Consider the following 18,464-nt stretch of genomic DNA (forward strand, 5'->3'; position numbering starts at 1 on the left):
GCTGCGGCCGCATTTCTATGGCGGCGAAATGAAAAAAAGAAAGGCTTGTGTACGTCGATTTGGGTGCACGCTATTCTACGTCAGGTGAGCACTCCACAACAGCGTCCCTCATAGCTGCGGCTTTGGGACGTTAAACCGAATAAATAAATGAATGAATCAATCGATCAATCAATCAAATAATTGTTGGGCTAGTTGTCAATGTTTCTGGTCGCACATGCTAGGCTGAAGAAAATAAGGCAGCTGAAGTAACAAAGGAGCTAATAAAGAAACTACAAAGAATGAAAGTGTCTAACTTAAGAGATCGGATAGCATTTGCTGAACTGTCAAAGCTGATAAACAAGAAGAAAAGTTAATGGTATTCAAAATTGTAACGTCGGAAAGATTGAGGAAGCAGTAAGAAAATGAGCGCAGCACGAAATCAACGAGAACAAAGCTTGGCATAGGACAGGACAAGATGTATGCAGTGATATGTAAGCAGGTATTGTATTCTACAATGTATCCTATCCATGTCTGTCAGCCAGGTAGCTGATGTTGTAATCGCACCGCTGGCACGAGTTGTTGGGAACTCGGCGCTGACGCCCGTTGTTGCACCTGGGTCGCAAGCCCCAAGGGTAGCGTTGGCCTGGCGGCCTGAGGCACAACTGGAAGCATCCGAAGGTCCCGGCAAAGCATGAGTCGACTGGTAACAACAAAACAACTTGTTTATTCTAACATCGCAAAGAGTTGGCGGTCAGGTTGACCGAAGTAGAGAGACGGGAGTGCACGTTACTCAACAGAAGAAATCGGAGCCCTCTTGGCGTCCGGGGGCAGCTGCTTTTATACTCTCGCAGTTGAGGGCAAGAAGGAACCCCTCTATAGACGAGCACGTGACTGTGCCGCTCGGGCACAATGGGATGAGAAGGTGGCGTAGCCGTCGTGCCGGCGCCGTTCGGGCACAATGGGAAGAGAAGGTGGCGCATACGTCGTGTCGGCGCCGGTCAGACCCCCTCGCTTCACAGTTGGGGGAGCTCCTCTCCCCGGCTGCCGCGCTTCGACAAGCGTGGGCACCAACATGCACATACACACACACACGCACATGAAGACACGTGGCATTAGAACAGGCCTGGACGCGCTTGGCGGGGAGGCGTAGCGGCGGCGCCGAACGGGCCAAAATGTCTGCCGCTTTGAACGAAGCCCCGGCGTCCGTTGCAGCCGCGCCGGCTAAACCGCGCGTCGTAGGCGAAACGTAACAGACCGCCCCGCCGGGGGAAGGAGATCCCGATGGTCAGGGGACTGCATCCGCTGTCCGGAGGGATGTCGCTCGATGATGCTCATAACCGAAGTCGGGCGTCCCTCGACGTTTCTTGAGCGCAGCGCACAGAGAAGGCCTCGTTCTCTCGTTCAGGTTCGCACGGGACACTGCAAAGTGACTTCGGGAGAGTTCAAATTTTTGTTCTCGTTCCCGGCAAGCGTTAGAACTACGCTGAAACTCAACCGCTTAGTCAGCAAGCACGGCACAACCCTCACTAAGCCCTGCCAGGCTCTTTCCCCTTCTGTACCACTGCCTAGTTCCTTACAGTAGTCTAGCAGCACTCAGAACGCGTCCACAAATTGGAAAATTGCACTAGAAAGCATGTCATCACTTTGAAACACTAAACAAAAGCAATATGTTAAAAATCCTGCCTCAGGAAGAAAAACATCAGTAACAAACAATTTTGAGGCTGATTCCTACGTTAGGGGCTTCGACTTAAGCCATCGGCGTTACCGTTGAGACTCCCCTTTTTGTAACGCACCTCAAAGGAATATTGTTGCAAAGCGAGGCTCCAGCGCAGGAGGCGGCCATTTTTGGGAGAGATGGTCTGCAGCCATTGGAGAGGGCAGTGATCCGTCTCAATGATAAACCTCGAGCCGGCTAGATAGCATGCCAATTTCTGAACGGCCCACACGAGACACGCACACTCTTTCTCGGTGGCGCTATACGCCTGCTCACGACTGGTCAGCTTACGACTAGCATACAGGACGGGGTGTTCTACTTCTCCATTTTCCCGTTGGCACAGTACAACGCCCATGCCTCGCTCACTAGCATCGCACTGAACAACGAACCCTTTTGTATAGTCTGGCGATCGTAGCACCGGCTGGCTTGTTAGGGCACTCTTTAGGGCGCTAAAAGCTCTTTCCTTTGTCTCGTCCCATACGAGTGTTTGGGGCTCTGTTTTTCTTAGAGCATCCGTCAGGGGAGCCGCGATATCAGAGTACCTGGGGATGTACCTCTGATAGTAGCCGGCGACACCTAAGAACGACCGAATATCGGTCTTCGTGCGCGGTTGCGGGAAGTCTCGCACAGCGGCCACCTTTATTTCAGAGGGGCGGCGACGACCCCGACCAATCACGTGACCGAGGTAGACAACCTCGGCATGTGCTAACTGGCACTTAGGAGCCTTGACTGTCAAGCCCGCTTCGCGCAGGCGGGTTAGCACTGCCCGCAAGTGTGCCATATGCTCAGACCAGGATGCGGAGAATATCGCTACGTCGTCTAGATACGGTAAAGCGAATTCTTGCTGTCCCCGCAACACTTTATCCATGAGGCTTGAAAAGCAGTATGGCGCGTTCTTCAAACCAGAACTCAACACTTTAGGACGGAATGTTCCCATTGGTGAAATGAACGCCGCATACCTACTAGCCTCTTCTGTAAGTGGAACCTGCCAATAACCCCTGACAAGATCTAGGGTGGAAATAAACTGAGCGCTACTAACTTTCTCACGGCGCTCCTCGATGTTAGGGATCGGATAAATTTGATCCTTAGTGATGGAATTAAGCCTGCGGTAGTCGACGCAAGGACGAGGTTCCTTGCCCGGTACCTCAACTAAAATCAAAGGGGAGGTATAATCACTCTCACCTGCCTCAATAACACCGAGCTGTAGCATTTTCTTTACCTCAGCCTCCATAATATCGCTCTGGCGGGGTGACACCCGATACGCCTTGGATCGTACTGGCTCTGGGGAGGTAAGTTCTATATCATGAGTAAGTACAGAAGTCCTACCAGGCCTCTCAGAGAACAGACCTTGAAACTCTTGTAAGAGCTGGTGTAGTCCGGTTTTCTGCTCAGGCGACAGCGATGCTCTACTGATTAAGTCACTAATGACTTGATCGGTGTCTTCCCTGTTCGTCACTGAGCCTAGTCCCGGAAGCTCCATCGGAAGCTCTTCGGGAACGTTTACCATCATGCACACTACTGCTTCCCTTTGTCTATAAGGTTTGAGCAGATTACAGTGGTAAACTTGCTGTGCTTTCCGCTTTCCTGGCAGACTCACCACGTAGTTGACGTCTGACAGTTTTTGAACAATCCATGCTGGGCCCTCCCACTGCACGTCTAGTTTGTTGTTTAGCAATGTGCGCAATATCATGACCTCATCGCCCACCTCAAAACGACGGGCCCTGGCGGTCCGATCATAATAAACCTTGGCCCTCTGCTGGGCCTTTGCCATTGCTTCACCTGACAACTCCTGTGCCCTTCTTAAGCGTTCGAGGAGCTTAAGCACGTACTCCACCACGACTGGGTCGTCGCCTCTGCCTTCCCACGATTCTCGAAGCATGCGAAGCGGAGATCGCAGTGAGCGACCGTACACCAGCTCAGCTGGCGAAAACCCCGTAGCCGCATGCGGCGCGGTCCGTAATGCAAACATCACCCCAGGCAGACACAGCTCCCAGTCAGTTTGATGTTCAAAACACAATGCTCTCAACACGCGCTTCATGACGGAGTGGAGCTTCTCAACGGAATTCGACTGTGGGTGGTACACTGAGCTGTGTAACAGCTTTACCCCACACCTTTCGAGAAAAGTTGTCGTCAAAGCGCTAGTAAACACTGTGCCCTGATCTGATTGGATTTCCGCAGGAAAACCAACTCGCGCAAATATGGACAGTAGTGCATTGACTATCTCAACTGAGCTGAGTTCTTTAAGCGGCACTGCTTCAGGGAACTTTGTCGCTGGGCAGATCACAGTCAAAATGTGCCTGTACCCCGTGGCTGTTACCGGCAGAGGTCCCACTGTATCAATAACGAGCCGTCTAAAAGGCTCCGTAATGATAGGTACCAATCTCAACGGCGCCCTTGATTTGTCCCCTGGTTTGCCCACCCGCTGACAGGTGTCACATGTCCTCACGAAATGGTCTGCGTCCCGAAAACACCCTGGCCAATAGTACTCTTGCAAGAGGCGGTCCTTAGTTTTCTTAACTCCTAGGTGTCCGGATCACGAACCCCCATGCGACAAGCGCAACAGATCCTGACGATAGCATTGAGGAACGATCAGCTGATCGAACTCCACTCCCCTGCGGTCTAGATACTTCCGGTACAGGACCCTACCTCTTTCCACAAAGCGAGCATTTTTCTTGGCGATGCCTTCCTTGACAATGCAGCGTATGTTTTCTAGGCTGCCATCCTTCTTTTGCTCGGCTATCAAAGCCGACCGGCTGACTTTTAGCAACCTATTAAGTCCGTCTGACGTAGGCGCGATGAGCAAATCTGCAGATAGCTCTTCTAACTTTCCCGCATCGGGAATTTCCTCTCCAGTATCTGGTGCCTTTAACGTTACAGACTCAATTTTATTCAGTTCAGGCGTGCTCTGAATATCAGCTTGCTGCGCCTCTGACCCTTTTTCATTGTTGGACAACGTCGGCCCCGCAACTACCGCCTTTGCAGCGAGCTCCCGAACCTTCGATCTGGTTAAGGCCTGAACGCTAGCCTCACCAAACAAAAGCCCCTTCTCGCGCAGGAGGTGATCGGAACTGTTCGAAAATAGGTACGGGTACTGAGGGGGCAGCATAGATGACACTGCGGCCTCCGTTTCAAGTGCTCCGAAAGGTCCTTCAATAAGCACTTTTGCTACGGGCAGACACACGCTATGAGCTCCCACGGCTTGTTTGACCCATGCGCACTCGCCCGTGAACATATGGGGTTCTACGTGAGAGGGGTGAACTACATCCATTGTAGCTGCGGAATCGCGAAGCACTCGGCACTCTTTCCCGTTCACGAGGAGGTCTCGCATGTAAGGCTCGAGAAGCTTCATGTTCTCGTCAGTGCTGCATATTGACAAAAACACAACTTTTGGTTTTGTTTCCGGACACTGCGCCGAAAAGTGACCCGGCTTCTGGCACGTATAACAAACGCGCGCTTGCCTCATCTCGAACCGCTTTCTGCGTTCGGCTTCGGTTGCCGCCGTCTCCTTTCGTTCGTTTTGCTGCCGTCTCCGCCGTCTCCTTTCATCCGCACTACGTGTGTCGCCCCTTGCTCTCATGGGTGTGAACTTTGGCCTCTCAAACTTGGAGCCAAATTCACCCTTTTGACCGTCCTTAGCTCCGCGAGCCCGACGCGTCACAAACTCCTCGGCTAGCTCAGCGGCTTTAGCCACCGTACAAACGTCTGGCCTATCCAAGACCCAGTACCGCACGTTCTCAGGTAACCGACTATAAAACTGTTCCAGCCCGAAGCACTGCAGAACTTTATCGTGGTCACCAAACGCTTTCTCTTCTTTGAGCCACTCCTGCATGTTTGACATAAGCCTGTACGCAAACTCTGTATATGACTCACTTTTGCCTTTCTCATTTTCCCGAAACTTCCGACGGAACGCCTCCGCTGACAGCCTGTACTTCTTTAGCAGACTCGATTTCACTTTGTCGAAATCCTCTGCCTCCTCTCTATTCAAGCGAGCGACTACGTCGGCCGCCTCGCCGGGTAACAAAGTGAGCAAGCGCTGTGGCCACGTTTCCCGAGAGAACCCCTGCTTCTCGCACGTTCGCTCAAAGTTAACCAGGAACAAACCAATGTCCTCTCCAAGCTTAAACGGCCGCATCAGGTCAGTCATTTTGAACAATACTCGTTCTCCTGCACCGTGTGCCTGACTTCCATTACGAGCGCGTTCCATCTCTACCTCAAGACGCTTCATTTCCAAAGCGTGCTGACGGTCGCGCTCTTCTTTTTTCTCTTGTTGCTCTCGCTCTTTTTGTTCCTTAAGTTCGCGCTCCTGTTTATCTTTTTGCTCTTTAAGTTCGCGCTCCTGTCTTTTTGCCCTCTCCTCAATAGTCTCAAGGCATTCCGACAGCTCGTCATCCTCAGCCTCTAACTCAAGAATAGCCTTTAGCAGTTCTGGTTTTCTGAGTTTGTCTGAGACATCCAGACCCAACTCTCTTGAAAGCTCCAGCAATTTCGGTTTGCGCAACGACTTCAAATCCATGGCTGCTCTGAATGCTGCTTTCTCTACTGCCTATTATTGTCTTGCCGCAAACTAACCCGGCAGCAACGACAACCACAATTACCAGCTCTGTTTCTGACACTAACAAAAGCCTGGCAAAGCTCAGAAGAAGAAAGTCCCGCACTCACCAAACCTCGCAGCCAAGAATTCCGCGCAGTCGTTCCGCTGCAGGCAACCAGTCATCACACAGGGCTCGTTGCACTGCTCCCGGATCGTCGATGAGCTGCTCAGCATACAGTCAACCGCATATCTTCGCTGCTGGCCTCCGTTGTCGCGATCTCACCGCTGGCAGACAGTTGTTGGAATCGCACCGCTGGCACGAGTTGTTGGGAACTCGGCGCTGACGCCCGTTGTTGCACCTGGGTCGCAAGCCCCAAGGGTAGCGTTGGCCTGGCGGCCTGGGGCACAACTGGAAGCATCCGAAGGTCCCGGCAAAGCATGAGTCGACTGGTAACAACAAAACAACTTGTTTATTCTAACATCGCAAAGAGTTGGCGGTCAGGTTGACCGAAGTAGAGAGACGGGAGTGCACGTTACTCAACAGAAGAAATCGGAGCCCTCTTGGCGTCCGGGGGCAGCTGCTTTTATACTCTCGCAGTTGAGGGCAAGAAGGAACCCCTCTATAGACGAGCACGTGACTGTGCCGCTCGGGCACAATGGGATGAGAAGGTGGCGTAGCCGTCGTGCCGGCGCCGTTCGGGCACAATGGGAAGAGAAGGTGGCGCATACGTCGTGTCGGCGCCGGTCAGACCCCCTCGCTTCACAGTTGGGGGAGCTCCTCTCCCCAGCTGCCGCGCTTCGACAAGCGTGGGCACCAACATGCACATACACACACACACGCACATGAAGACACGTGGCATTAGAACAGGCCTGGACGCGCTTGGCGGGGAGGCGTAGCGGCGGCGCCGAACGGGCCAAAATGTCTGCCGCTTTGAACGAAGCCCCGGCGTCCGTTGCAGCCGCGCCGGCTAAACCGCGCGTCGTAGGCGAAACGTAACACTGACAAATCTGTGGAATACAACCAAACTCTCTATGTGGTTTCCATATATAAACAAAATGCATTTGATTCAGTGTAGGTGTCAGCAGTCATGGAGGCACTGCGTGATCAAGAAGTACACGAAGCATACAGGAATATCTTGGCAAATTTCTGCATATATTCCACAGCTACCTTAATTCGCCACAAAAAGAAAGCAGACAATTGCCTATCAAGAAAGGTTTCGGGCAAGGAGACACAATCTCTCCACTGCTCTTCACTGCATGCTTAAAAGAAGTATTCGAGCTATTAGACTGGGAAGGCTTAGGAGTGAAGATCAACGACGAATATCTCGACAACCTTCAGTCTGCAGATGACATTGTCCTCCTCAGCAACGCTGTGCATGAATTGGAGCAAAATATTGAGCACCCTAACCAAGAAAGTGTAAGAGTGGGGTTTAACAATAACATGCATAAAACAAAGGTAATCTTCAGCAGCTTGGCAAGAGATCAAGAAGTGGTGATCGGCAGTCAGCCTCTATATAGTCATTGCAGGAATGTGTTTATCCAGATCGATTACTCACAGGAGATCCTGATCGTGAGAAGGAAATTTACGAAAGAATAAAAAAAAAATTACCGACGATTACGTTACTTCCTAATGCGAAATTTGAGCGCAGCAAATAAGCTGTTTCACCTTTTCGATAGATTGAGGCAAAGAAATCGAGCAACACATGTATGCGCTATCACAGAATTTTTTTTTTATTTTTCACACGTATTCCTTTAACAAAGACTCCACTAGGTAAGCTTCTGCTTCGGCGGCACGCACCTCTGGATTCTGACGGCGACGGCGCTGGGCCTCTGCTCTGGCAGCTCGTTTAGCAGCAGCAGCAGCAGCAGCAGACGGAGGACTTCCATCGGTCGTCTCGCTCATGGCTCAGAAAGAACTGGCAGATAATTTCGCAGTGGCGAACGGCAGCGGCAATTTCGGCTCGGGCGGTGCACATATACAGATCCGCCGCCACCGATCTGGCTCTCTGATTGCCACCGCACAGGGCGAACGGCAGCGGCAATTTCGGCTCGGGCAGTGCACATATACAGATCCGCCGCCACCGATCTGGCTCTCTGATTGCCACCGCACAGGGCGAACGGCAGCGGCAATTTCGGCTCGGGCGGTGCACATATACAGATCCGCCGCCACCGATCTGGCTCTCTGATTGCCACCGCACAGGGGTTGCATTGGAGGAGGAGCGAAGAAAGGAATTAAGTTCGAGCCGGCGCTTTGACAACCGGAGATTCGCAGGAAGAGGGGGGCGGCGTGTACACCCAGCGGCAAACGATGGGGGCAGAAGCGCGCGCAGCAAGCGGACAACACGATAAAGGGAGGAGGGAAGAGATAGCAGCGACTGACTGATGCCGCTGACGCCGATAGTGAGTCAACCCCAGCTGCGGAGTTGGTTTCAGGGACAACGCCGCCGATGCCGACACAAACAATATGATACCCTCGCTTCCGCAGCGCTAAGAACCAGGTCTAGCCGTGGGAAGGTGGTCACGTATTCGTCGACGTGCCGGGGCCTACGTGAAATAACCGGCGCATCGGCAACTGAAGAGCACCCTATCCGCCACACAAGAACAGGGGGGGGGGGTACCCTTTCCTCCTCTTTCTGCATGGCGGCGACGGTGTTCTATGCAGTCACGTTATCTTGACTCTCTAGCGGCGTCAGCGGCATCCAGCGGTATCAGTCGGTCGCTGCTAGCGCTGGGGGGATGAAAGGGGGGCGGAGCTGGTTACGAGGCTGACGACAACGCCGACGACGACGCGAAACCCAGGAACGGACGCCAAAGAGCTGCGCTCTAAAATGGGTTCGGGCAACATAAGACATGCTTTATCAAATCGTGACTGGCATCTTACTGCTATCGTTGAAAAGTAAAGTGTACAATTATTGCATTCTACCGGTGCTAACATATGGGGCAGAAACTTTGACGTCAACAAAGAACCTTGAGAACGCAATCGGGCATGCTCTTGCGCATGGAATTAAGGTATGGCAACACAAATTTCGCCTTCTGTTCTGCGTGTTGGGAGAGCAGGGTGGATGCTCTTTAAAAAAAAAAAACATGCTCCAAAGCGCAGCTTTTAACTCGCCCCTACTTTCAGCTCGAAATATATTTACCGCCGTAGGTTTTCCTCCGTTCCGCTCGTTGTTTGTTCAAACAGTGGTGTTACGTCGTTTTTGGAACTCGGGTTTCAAAGCTGAGCATAAACCTGCGCATGTTCCCTTCGGGTTTGCGTTTCGTTGTGCCTCGTTTCGCAACGAAATACGGTGAGGCCCGGCGATGTGTGTACGTTCCTAAAGTGTTCAATAATCTACCGAAGAATATTTTCACAGCAACTTCGAAAATATTACTGAAAAAGATTATCCGTGCTCTGTAGGTTAGACCTGTTCCATATTCACATCAGCTTTGCCTTCTTACCTCGTGTAACATTTATGTGAAAATTATTTCAAAGTTTTCAATTCTTGCATTCTGTGTGTCTGTTTGTTCGTTTTAGGTTCTGTTATGGGTAAGCTTGAACTGTACTGAACTGTACTGCTGTAATAAATCTGCGCAGTCAAATGTAATGTCGCGCACACTTTACGCAACAGCGTTATTTTTCGTTGATTTCTGAATGTTTTCCTGTTTTAATCTATTGCCACGCCAAATCTGCAGGGCCATGTCCCACAAGCCCTTGTAAGCTCAGACAGGCCTGATGATAACTCTGTATACCTGTCATGGAAATAAATTTATTATTATTATTATTATTATTATTATTATTATTATTATTATTATTATTATTATTATTATTATTATTATTTCAAACGAGATTAAGAGTGCAGGCCCCTGTGTAGATGTTTTGAAAGATGCCGCGCAGAAGCATTCTACCGCGTAACGTCTTATTACAGAGACTTAATGAGACAAGTGAATGAGACAAGTGATTATACTCTTAACGGCAACGGAAGAGTCTGGCACAACAGAAGCTCTTTCATTTCCGGATAATCGTCGGTTGTTGGACGTCGTCGTTAATTTTCTAGTACCCGAAAGTTAATCCCAGCCGGTCGCTAATTGCGCGTCGGATGCTTACAGGCGTCCAGCGGCTTAAGCCGAAATTACAGGGACCGTCGTGAAGAGAGTTGCAGCTCAAGCAAGACTCGCACCACGTGACCGCGCTGCGAGATAATCGCGAACGGGATGCCGTCTTGGTTTGTTCGCCTCTTTATTCGCGTTCATCTTGGCCAATTATAGTTAGAGGGCACCCTGATCGTAAGAAGAAAACATACGGAAGAATAAAAATGGGTTGGATCACATTCGACAGACATTACCAAGCCATGACCAGCAGCTTACCGCTATCGTTGAAAAGTGTACAATCATCGCATTCTACCGGTATTGATATTAGAGACAGCAACATAGAGGCAAACAACGACGCGTGAGAAGAAGTTAAGGGTAGCGGAACAAGCGATGGAGAGAAAAATGAGAGGCGCAACGCCATTAGTCAGGCAGACAGGAAGGCACATCCGCAGTGCTTCACTACGGTGTGATGTCAAATCGGACGCCCACGTTGGCCTATCGGTTAGCCCTCTTTTTACTGCAATCTGTTCAGATGCACGTACGCTCAGTCCTCTCTCGGCCGGTCAGTCAATAGCCAGCTTAATAAATATCGCAAGAAGTGCCTGCCTCAATGCGCTCTTTTTTTTTTTTTTTGCTCCACGAGACCTCGTATATGCTTAGTGAACAAAGATAAAAGCTTCATTGGCTTAAGATAACTTGTTCTTGGGGTAGTAAGCATGGGCGTGTCTACTGCGGGGGGGGGGGGGGCAGGGGGGCACTTGCCCCTCCCTCCGCTCCATTTTTGAAAGCGGGCACTTTCGGCTGCACGTTGCAAATTCCAACAAAACTACAGCTGAAGCTAAATTTCATTTCTTAGTAGAGTGAGCACATTAGTAATGCTTTTATTTACTACGCCTCCCCTGCTTCGACGGCGAGGATCGTCTTTTGCGCCTTCTCGGGACACCCTGTAGCTGACGGAGGTGGGATTGGCCATACACACCCGCGTTGCAGAGAACGCCTGACGCTGGGCAGTTCCCGCCCCAACAAATGTCAGCTCGCGCAACTTGCATGATGCCCAGTTTTTTTGGGACCGATATTTCCGTATTGGAAAACGCAACCAGCCATGTTAATCTAACCTACGAACGAGGGGCAGGTCCGGATAAAGTATTATAATCAGCCGCGCCCAACCACTGGTGCGCCTTACGGCATGAAATCGTTGGATTATCAAATGCTGGAACTATTGAATCTCCTTCGAGAGATAACCCACATACCGTGGCAGCCTCAATATCTTATCACCATATCAAAATTCTAATCAAGCGTGTTACAGATGTAACTGTCGAATTTCATCATGTAAGCATGACTTATCGTAGATAAGCTAGTCGAAATGACCTTGGTCGAACGTGCACAGCCATTTCAATACCAAGAGAACATTGACGAGTTTTTTCTAAACGAATGTGTAAAGGACTTTCATTATTTCATTTTCAGGCTGTTTTTTTACAATATCGCCACACTATTGTTTCCCGGCAGGAGAAAAAAACAGCAGATATTCCATATTTTGAAAAACGAGGGCCACTTTTTGGTGACGTGTACCGAAAATTCGCACTGTCTAGATTGCTTATGTGCTCTGAAAACAGTTACTGAATAGCCGCGTTCTCCCAATTTTTATTCGTCATACATGGCATTAACTTATTTTGCGCCGGTATCCTCGGTGAAATATTCGGGGCACGGTGTTTATATTTATTCGAAGTACGAAGCAATGTCCTGAGTGACCAGCGATATATTTTTATTATGTATATGTTCATTACAGCCTTCGTAGAAAGTCACTCATTGAAGCGTTCCAGGGTGTCATACTGCCTCTAATCTGCATGTTTCCCAGACTCGAGCCTAAAACAAAGGCACAACGGACGGTTGATGTTCCGTGAAAACAGAGAGAACTTTAAATGCAGTGCGTTGTGAAACTATAACTTTCCTGCTTTAAATGCAAGTGTTGCAGATAATTTATAGATCCCCGTTTTTCCATGTGTTTTCGCGCATCATACGATATTCGCAGTTTGTTTCTCCGGAGTCCTTGGTGAGGTAAACAAGGCGTCTTGTTTATATTTGGGAAAAAATAAAGCCATGGTGTGGCCAATGTGTAGGCAATGTTCCAAATGGGTGGGTTAGATGCGCAGTTTCCAGTAGAATACATATGCAAGTGGTTCATAGCGTTATTAGTCTGTTTTACGAGCGGTGTAACACTTCGACGGCTGCGCTGGCATGATTACTACAACTGAGCTCAAATATTGCGAACATAAGGGCAATGCGCGAAGTTTATATGCGATGGTAAATGCGTGATGATCAAATATAGCGTTAAAAAATTGCAAGAAAGTATTTGGAAGTATTAAGCTGCTGTTGTTGGCTAAGCTTCCCAATGTCCCAAAAGAACTCTGCGTTTCAGGTATTATATACTTTGAAGGAATAGGCAGCATTTTAAGTACAATATGTCGCGTTGTGTTAACATTTCTGGCTTATTTAGGAGCGTTAAGAACAATTATTGAACCCTCATGTTTTTCTTTTTAGTTTTTCATGCGTGATATATCAGTTTCGCCTGGTGCCCTCAATGAAACAAAGGAGGCACATTCGTTATATTTGGTGACTGTTAGGGCAAGTTAACGGGTGAAGTGGAGGTGAAGTTCATAATACACGGATAATTGGGGCTTTCGTAATAAATTACGTATGCAAGCACGCTAGTCTGTTTGAGCGTGTCCAACAAGCGGGGAAGAATTTAGCCCGCTGCATTATCAGAACTATAAAAGCCGCCAGGACCAAGCTTAGCGAAAATTGGTGATACGCAATGAAAACTCTCTTTGCGAAGTATGGTTGGATGAAACACAGCCTTTGTAAAGAAATTCTTATTCATTTGTTAGAGCGAGTGATACGGCAGCTACGGCTGTACCTGTGCTTCCCAGTGTCCCGACTTAGCTGCAGGTTACAACAGGTTTAAATTTTGTGGAAAGCGGACGGGGCACATGGTAACTGCAACGTGCGACAAATTTTTTACGTTCCCAGTCCAGTTATAAGCGTTGCAAGTAATTAATGAGCCATCGTTTTTCTTTCATAACACGTTCCGACTGAGTTTCAGCGATGTCCTCGGTGAACTAAACAAGACAGTTCGTTTTAAATAAAGGACGAGTTGTGGGCAATATGTAGGTGAACTTCAAGGACAGTGGTCTAATTATGGGATTTGAGGTAAATTACGCATGCAAGCGATCCCGTGTATCATGAATGTGTCTTGCGAACAGAGAATTTATCCCGGTTCTCTGATGAACAGTGAACTCAACGGATATGAAGTCTAGTGGAAATTGAATGGAAGGTGGGGGGGAGCGATGGAGGAAACCATGGTAAATGTTAATGCGAAGTAACATGTGTGTTGACGAATCACTGGCTTTTTAAGAATTCCCAGCAAGAAGTGCTTCAAAGCATTACGTGCGGGCAAGGTTTCAAACGGAACAGTCATTTATATATACGGGCGACTCCTTAAAGTATGCGATATAGTTATAACAAACTGAAACTTTTATTGCAACTGCTCGAAAAGAACAACTTCGCTGGAAATAGGGTTGTTAATCTTCCAAGGGCGCACACATCTGCTGTCGTTCTTTCTTGTGAGTATTGCAAGTAATATGCATGTTGATTGTACTTAGTTGCGTGTAACCTCGACAATACTGTTACCTAAACTAGCCATACGTTTTTGCTGTAGACTTAAATGTCAAGTAGAATTCTTTGTAGCAAATGCGCATTTTTTATGCGCGCTGTACTGCTGCTACTGGGCGGGATCAGGGACCTCTGCGAGGCACTCATTGTCCCTGTGTCATCTTGAGATTTTATAGAGTAGCAAGAAATAAGTGCATTCAAATAATTTTACGTGCCCTACTCACTGTAATAGTAATTCGCTATATATATATATATATATATATATATATATATATATATATATATATATATATATATATATAGCGAATTGTGGTTTGCGCCCCCCCCCCCCACTCGAGAAATAGTTGGTACGTCACTGCTAGTAGGCTGATATTCGGCGAAGCCATTGTAGCGCAAATGAAGTACAAGACACCACAAAGAAGACTGGACGCCGTAGTAACTACGTTCGTTGTGTCTTGTCTTGCCCTGTGTTAGTCGCGCCACAGTGGCTTCACATAGTTTATTGGCGGTTTTTTGGTTGTCGGGTGTAGGAGCCCTTAGTTCAGGGTGGAACCAAATGCTTCGAATGTTTGAAGGTTTGGGATATTATAACATATCGGTGTACCATCACGACAATCCCATCAAGTTATCCAATCATGACAAATGTATCACAGGAATACGGAGGCTTAAAATGACCTACAGAGGGCGCTGGGCGAACAGGGGACACTTCATCGTTGCCAACGTACTAAAGCACTAAAGTACTAAATTAATCATACATTTTGTAAAAAAATATCTACATTGCATTAAGAGAGATTACAACAATGATTTTCATTACATACACGGAGACATTCAAAGGCACAAGGTAGGCATAGCGAATATAAAAGTACAGAATTAGTGAAATAGTGAAATATTGAAATAATTATGTAGAAACAGGATTTCACCGGTACAAAACGTAAGCGCAGTGCATGTATCATGTCATTGTCGGATATTTTCCATAGTTGATCCGGCTTTTAAGGCGCATGAAAAGTTCTTAGTTCTCTTTATCACAAACGGGATTATACATCTATACATTGTTCCCATATGCTCTATTGCGCACTTACCTATTAACTTAGTATGTATGTTAACTCGACTTAGGCGACTTGGGAGCGAAATGTTGTCAAACAAAAGATGGCATATGCATAGGGTCATGTATTGATCCCTGCTTAAGTGACATATCTAGCTAACCGTGACCAAGTTCTTGATGAACGCCTGAAAAATAACCTGAAAGTGTTCAGATTTCTTGACGATTTTTTTAATTCTTTTGAATGACGAATCAGATAATTTTGACTCGGTGGCTTCAAAAACCGTAACCTCATTCAATGAAGTGTTGCCTCCTTCGTCGTTGACGCATGAAGTCCATGTAGGCAATTTCATAAGGTTTTTAGACTTTGCATTGTATTTTTCACCACAAAAGGTCAGCTGGAATTATCAGCCGAGAGGCAATTAGCCAGTCCTGCCATTTCATACTGCTCATTCAAAACTCGTAAAATGCGCAGTAGTAATATCGTGTTTCAATAATTATCTGATGAAGTCGTGTGACCACAAAGTGGAAACCAGTTTCAGAGACCAGGCAAAGCGCCTGACAGACTCTGGTTACCCGATGCGTATGCTTCCCTCTGTCGGGGAGGGCTTGAGCAGGATCTGTAAAAACGCGTCGAAGGGAAGCTGTACCACTGCTAGAGCAAAGAAAGTTGCTGTGGGGCCATACATTCATTGCATTTCCCATAATCTCAGAAGAACAGCGGCAAAGCCGGGGGTGGACGCGGTTTCCTCTGTCCCTGAGCGTCTACAGAAGCCATGCAAACAGTTTAGTTCAGAGAATAACAAAAGCAACGCTTGTTCTACTCAACGTCGCAAACAATTTGTATAACCTGCAGTCATAGCGTTGTCTATGCCATTCTGCTTACGTACGGAAGAATGTATGTTGGCCAAACTGGCAAACGCATCAATGAGAGACAGAAAGAGCATCAATATAAAGTCACTAGGGTAATCTCGGGTCTTTTGGGCATTCATTGCCGAGATTTGTCCCTGCAAGCCCATGCATCAAAGTACTGCTATTTTGTATATATGGGGTCATAGCAGGATGACAAGGGAGATCGTGCAGGCGTATCAAGTTGCAAAATTAAAGAAAAGGTGCGTGAGCCAGCTATCAGTGTCACTATCCGAAAAGGAGATACGATTCCTCGGTTTATCGTTGTAATCTATCGCAGTGTATGTTTGGACTATGCCGTGGACACGTGTACAGTTCATCGATATGCACCACAGAATGTTCTTTTTTTTTCTGTGTCGTTTGTTTCCGCTCGTACGGTATATATTTATCGATGCGTGTGAAAATAAAATCTATAGTTGAAAGCAGCGCTGTCTCCGTATATGGGCTTCTTTCTACGTCCTCGTTCAGTCGCGCTTACGCACTCTGTCATGTATACCCATTAAAGTTGTGTATGGATGTATTGGTGTTAAGTTCATACTATCCTTAGCTTGGCTCCGAGTGTTTCAGTAACGAGTTGGAAAGATTTTGGTCAACTCGCACGCTTCTCGGAGTGCTGCTGCAGTATGGTCGTTTCCCACCCACACCTCGTGCACGTCAGAGCCAGAGCGGAAGGCGATCGCATACCTTCCACGCGTGCAGTAAGTCACGATATATTGCTTGAGCGCTTGGCATTTAAGCAGGTATTTAAACAGTATATAAAGACTTTTTGTTGAATCATGTCATTTTCTACAGATAAATATGCGCCCTGTATTGCAATCCTTGTATAAAAAAAAAGTGATCTTGATAAATGTATTAGTTTGCGTTGCTTTTCAAATTTGCTGGATGTAAAATTGACGTGAATTATTTTTATCATGCGAGGCGCACGAGGAAAGCATGTAACAAAATGTGCGTACAATGCGCGTAAACGTGCCTGAACGGAATGTGAAATGTGACCGTGTGCCAAACGTCAACAGGAGCAAGAGCCTCTGTCAGGTCACGTGTCCTTTAGCTGTTCCTCCTCGTTCTTGTATAAGAAAGGAATAAACTGAATTGAATTGAAAAACAAAATAAGCCTGCAAACAGCCGGGGGGCATGTTGTGCCCGCAGCGGGTTGTAACACCGCGTGAAATTCCTCCAACGGATCAATTGACGGTCTAAAAAAATCATGTGTGCACGACTGCGGTTCCTACGCGCGGTTTCGGGCGTCGCTCGACGCTGTTCACGTATCAATCGCTAAAAAACAAAAGCTGCACGCATATGTCGCTGCAACGGTTCAAGGAAGCACTGACCTTGGACGGACTGCAGCACGGTTATCTACACAGCGTCGACGCGTCCGACATCTGTCGTGGGCGACAGACGCCGCGGCCGTCTTACGTCACCGCCGTGCTGGGCGTCACCATTGCCCGGTCGGTCTCAATCGCGTTGGGCGCCACAGGACCCGGCGTCTTCCTCTTCTTCCTCTACTCCATTTTGTGAATACGAATCTTTGTGCTACAGCCAAAAGAAATGCGAATGTCAACTTGAAACGCCGTTAAAGTTCGTCGCACAATAAGAGAACGGTGGCTGTGTTTGTTATTGCTGATGTTGCTCAACAAGCAACAATAATAACTCATGGAGCTGCGACCGTTAAAGTGTACCCTGGTAGTTATTTGTCTAGTCTTTGCGCTCGTGGCTTCAAACGTTCTTGTGAAGTTATTTATTACCATACGCACTTCTAAATTTCCAACCTCGCTTAGATTCCTGGACACAGCAACGCTATCTATATAGACTCGGCAAGCACGCGTAATCGTTGCGAGTTCAAGAGTTTAAGACCCAGAACGTCGTTGAAAATGACGCTACTGCGAACGAAAACCGTTTGGCGCCAGAAGGACGATGTTTAGGCTAATCCACGTACTTCAATTACATCATTCTGGTGTAGGCTGAAGCGTCGTGCACAATTACGGCTTCTGCAGACAACAGCACCAGCTGTTTCTATGACTCCCCCACCCCATCCAGCACCATCCAACCCTTACAGAGCTATGGAAGATCTTCCTATCCAGCCCTTCCCTGGAAGATCCAGGAACCAGGCAGCGAGAGCAGCATATGGTTTCCTGTTAATTAGGAACCACTTCCATTCGGTGCATGCGCAAAAGAAACTCACTAACTAAAGCTTTTCGTTCACTCATTCTAGTAATTCTTGTAGAAAACTCTGTTGTGACACGGAACACGGAATTTGTTGTTTTGAAGCGAATTAGTCAACCTTTTCTCCTTTCTATTCACATCGTATACTTAATTCAAATGTTTCATCACTCGTTCGCCTTGCCTTCCATCCACCCCTCCCCCCCTCACCTTCGGGGCACTGTCTTGCCAAGAGGCAAGACAGTGTTCCTTTTGTGTTCTGTTTTATTTAAAGGTGGGTAGGACATTAGGCAAAATAAGAACAAGAGCTTGGTAGCGCGGCACATTGCCCCGTTTGAAACCGGACGCTCATGTCATCTATCCATCAATCCGGCAACTTGGGCCGCTGTTTATAT

The sequence above is a fragment of the Dermacentor variabilis genome, chromosome 9, assembly GCF_050947875.1.
Source record: "Dermacentor variabilis isolate Ectoservices chromosome 9, ASM5094787v1, whole genome shotgun sequence".
NCBI lineage: Eukaryota > Metazoa > Arthropoda > Arachnida > Ixodida > Ixodidae > Dermacentor > Dermacentor variabilis.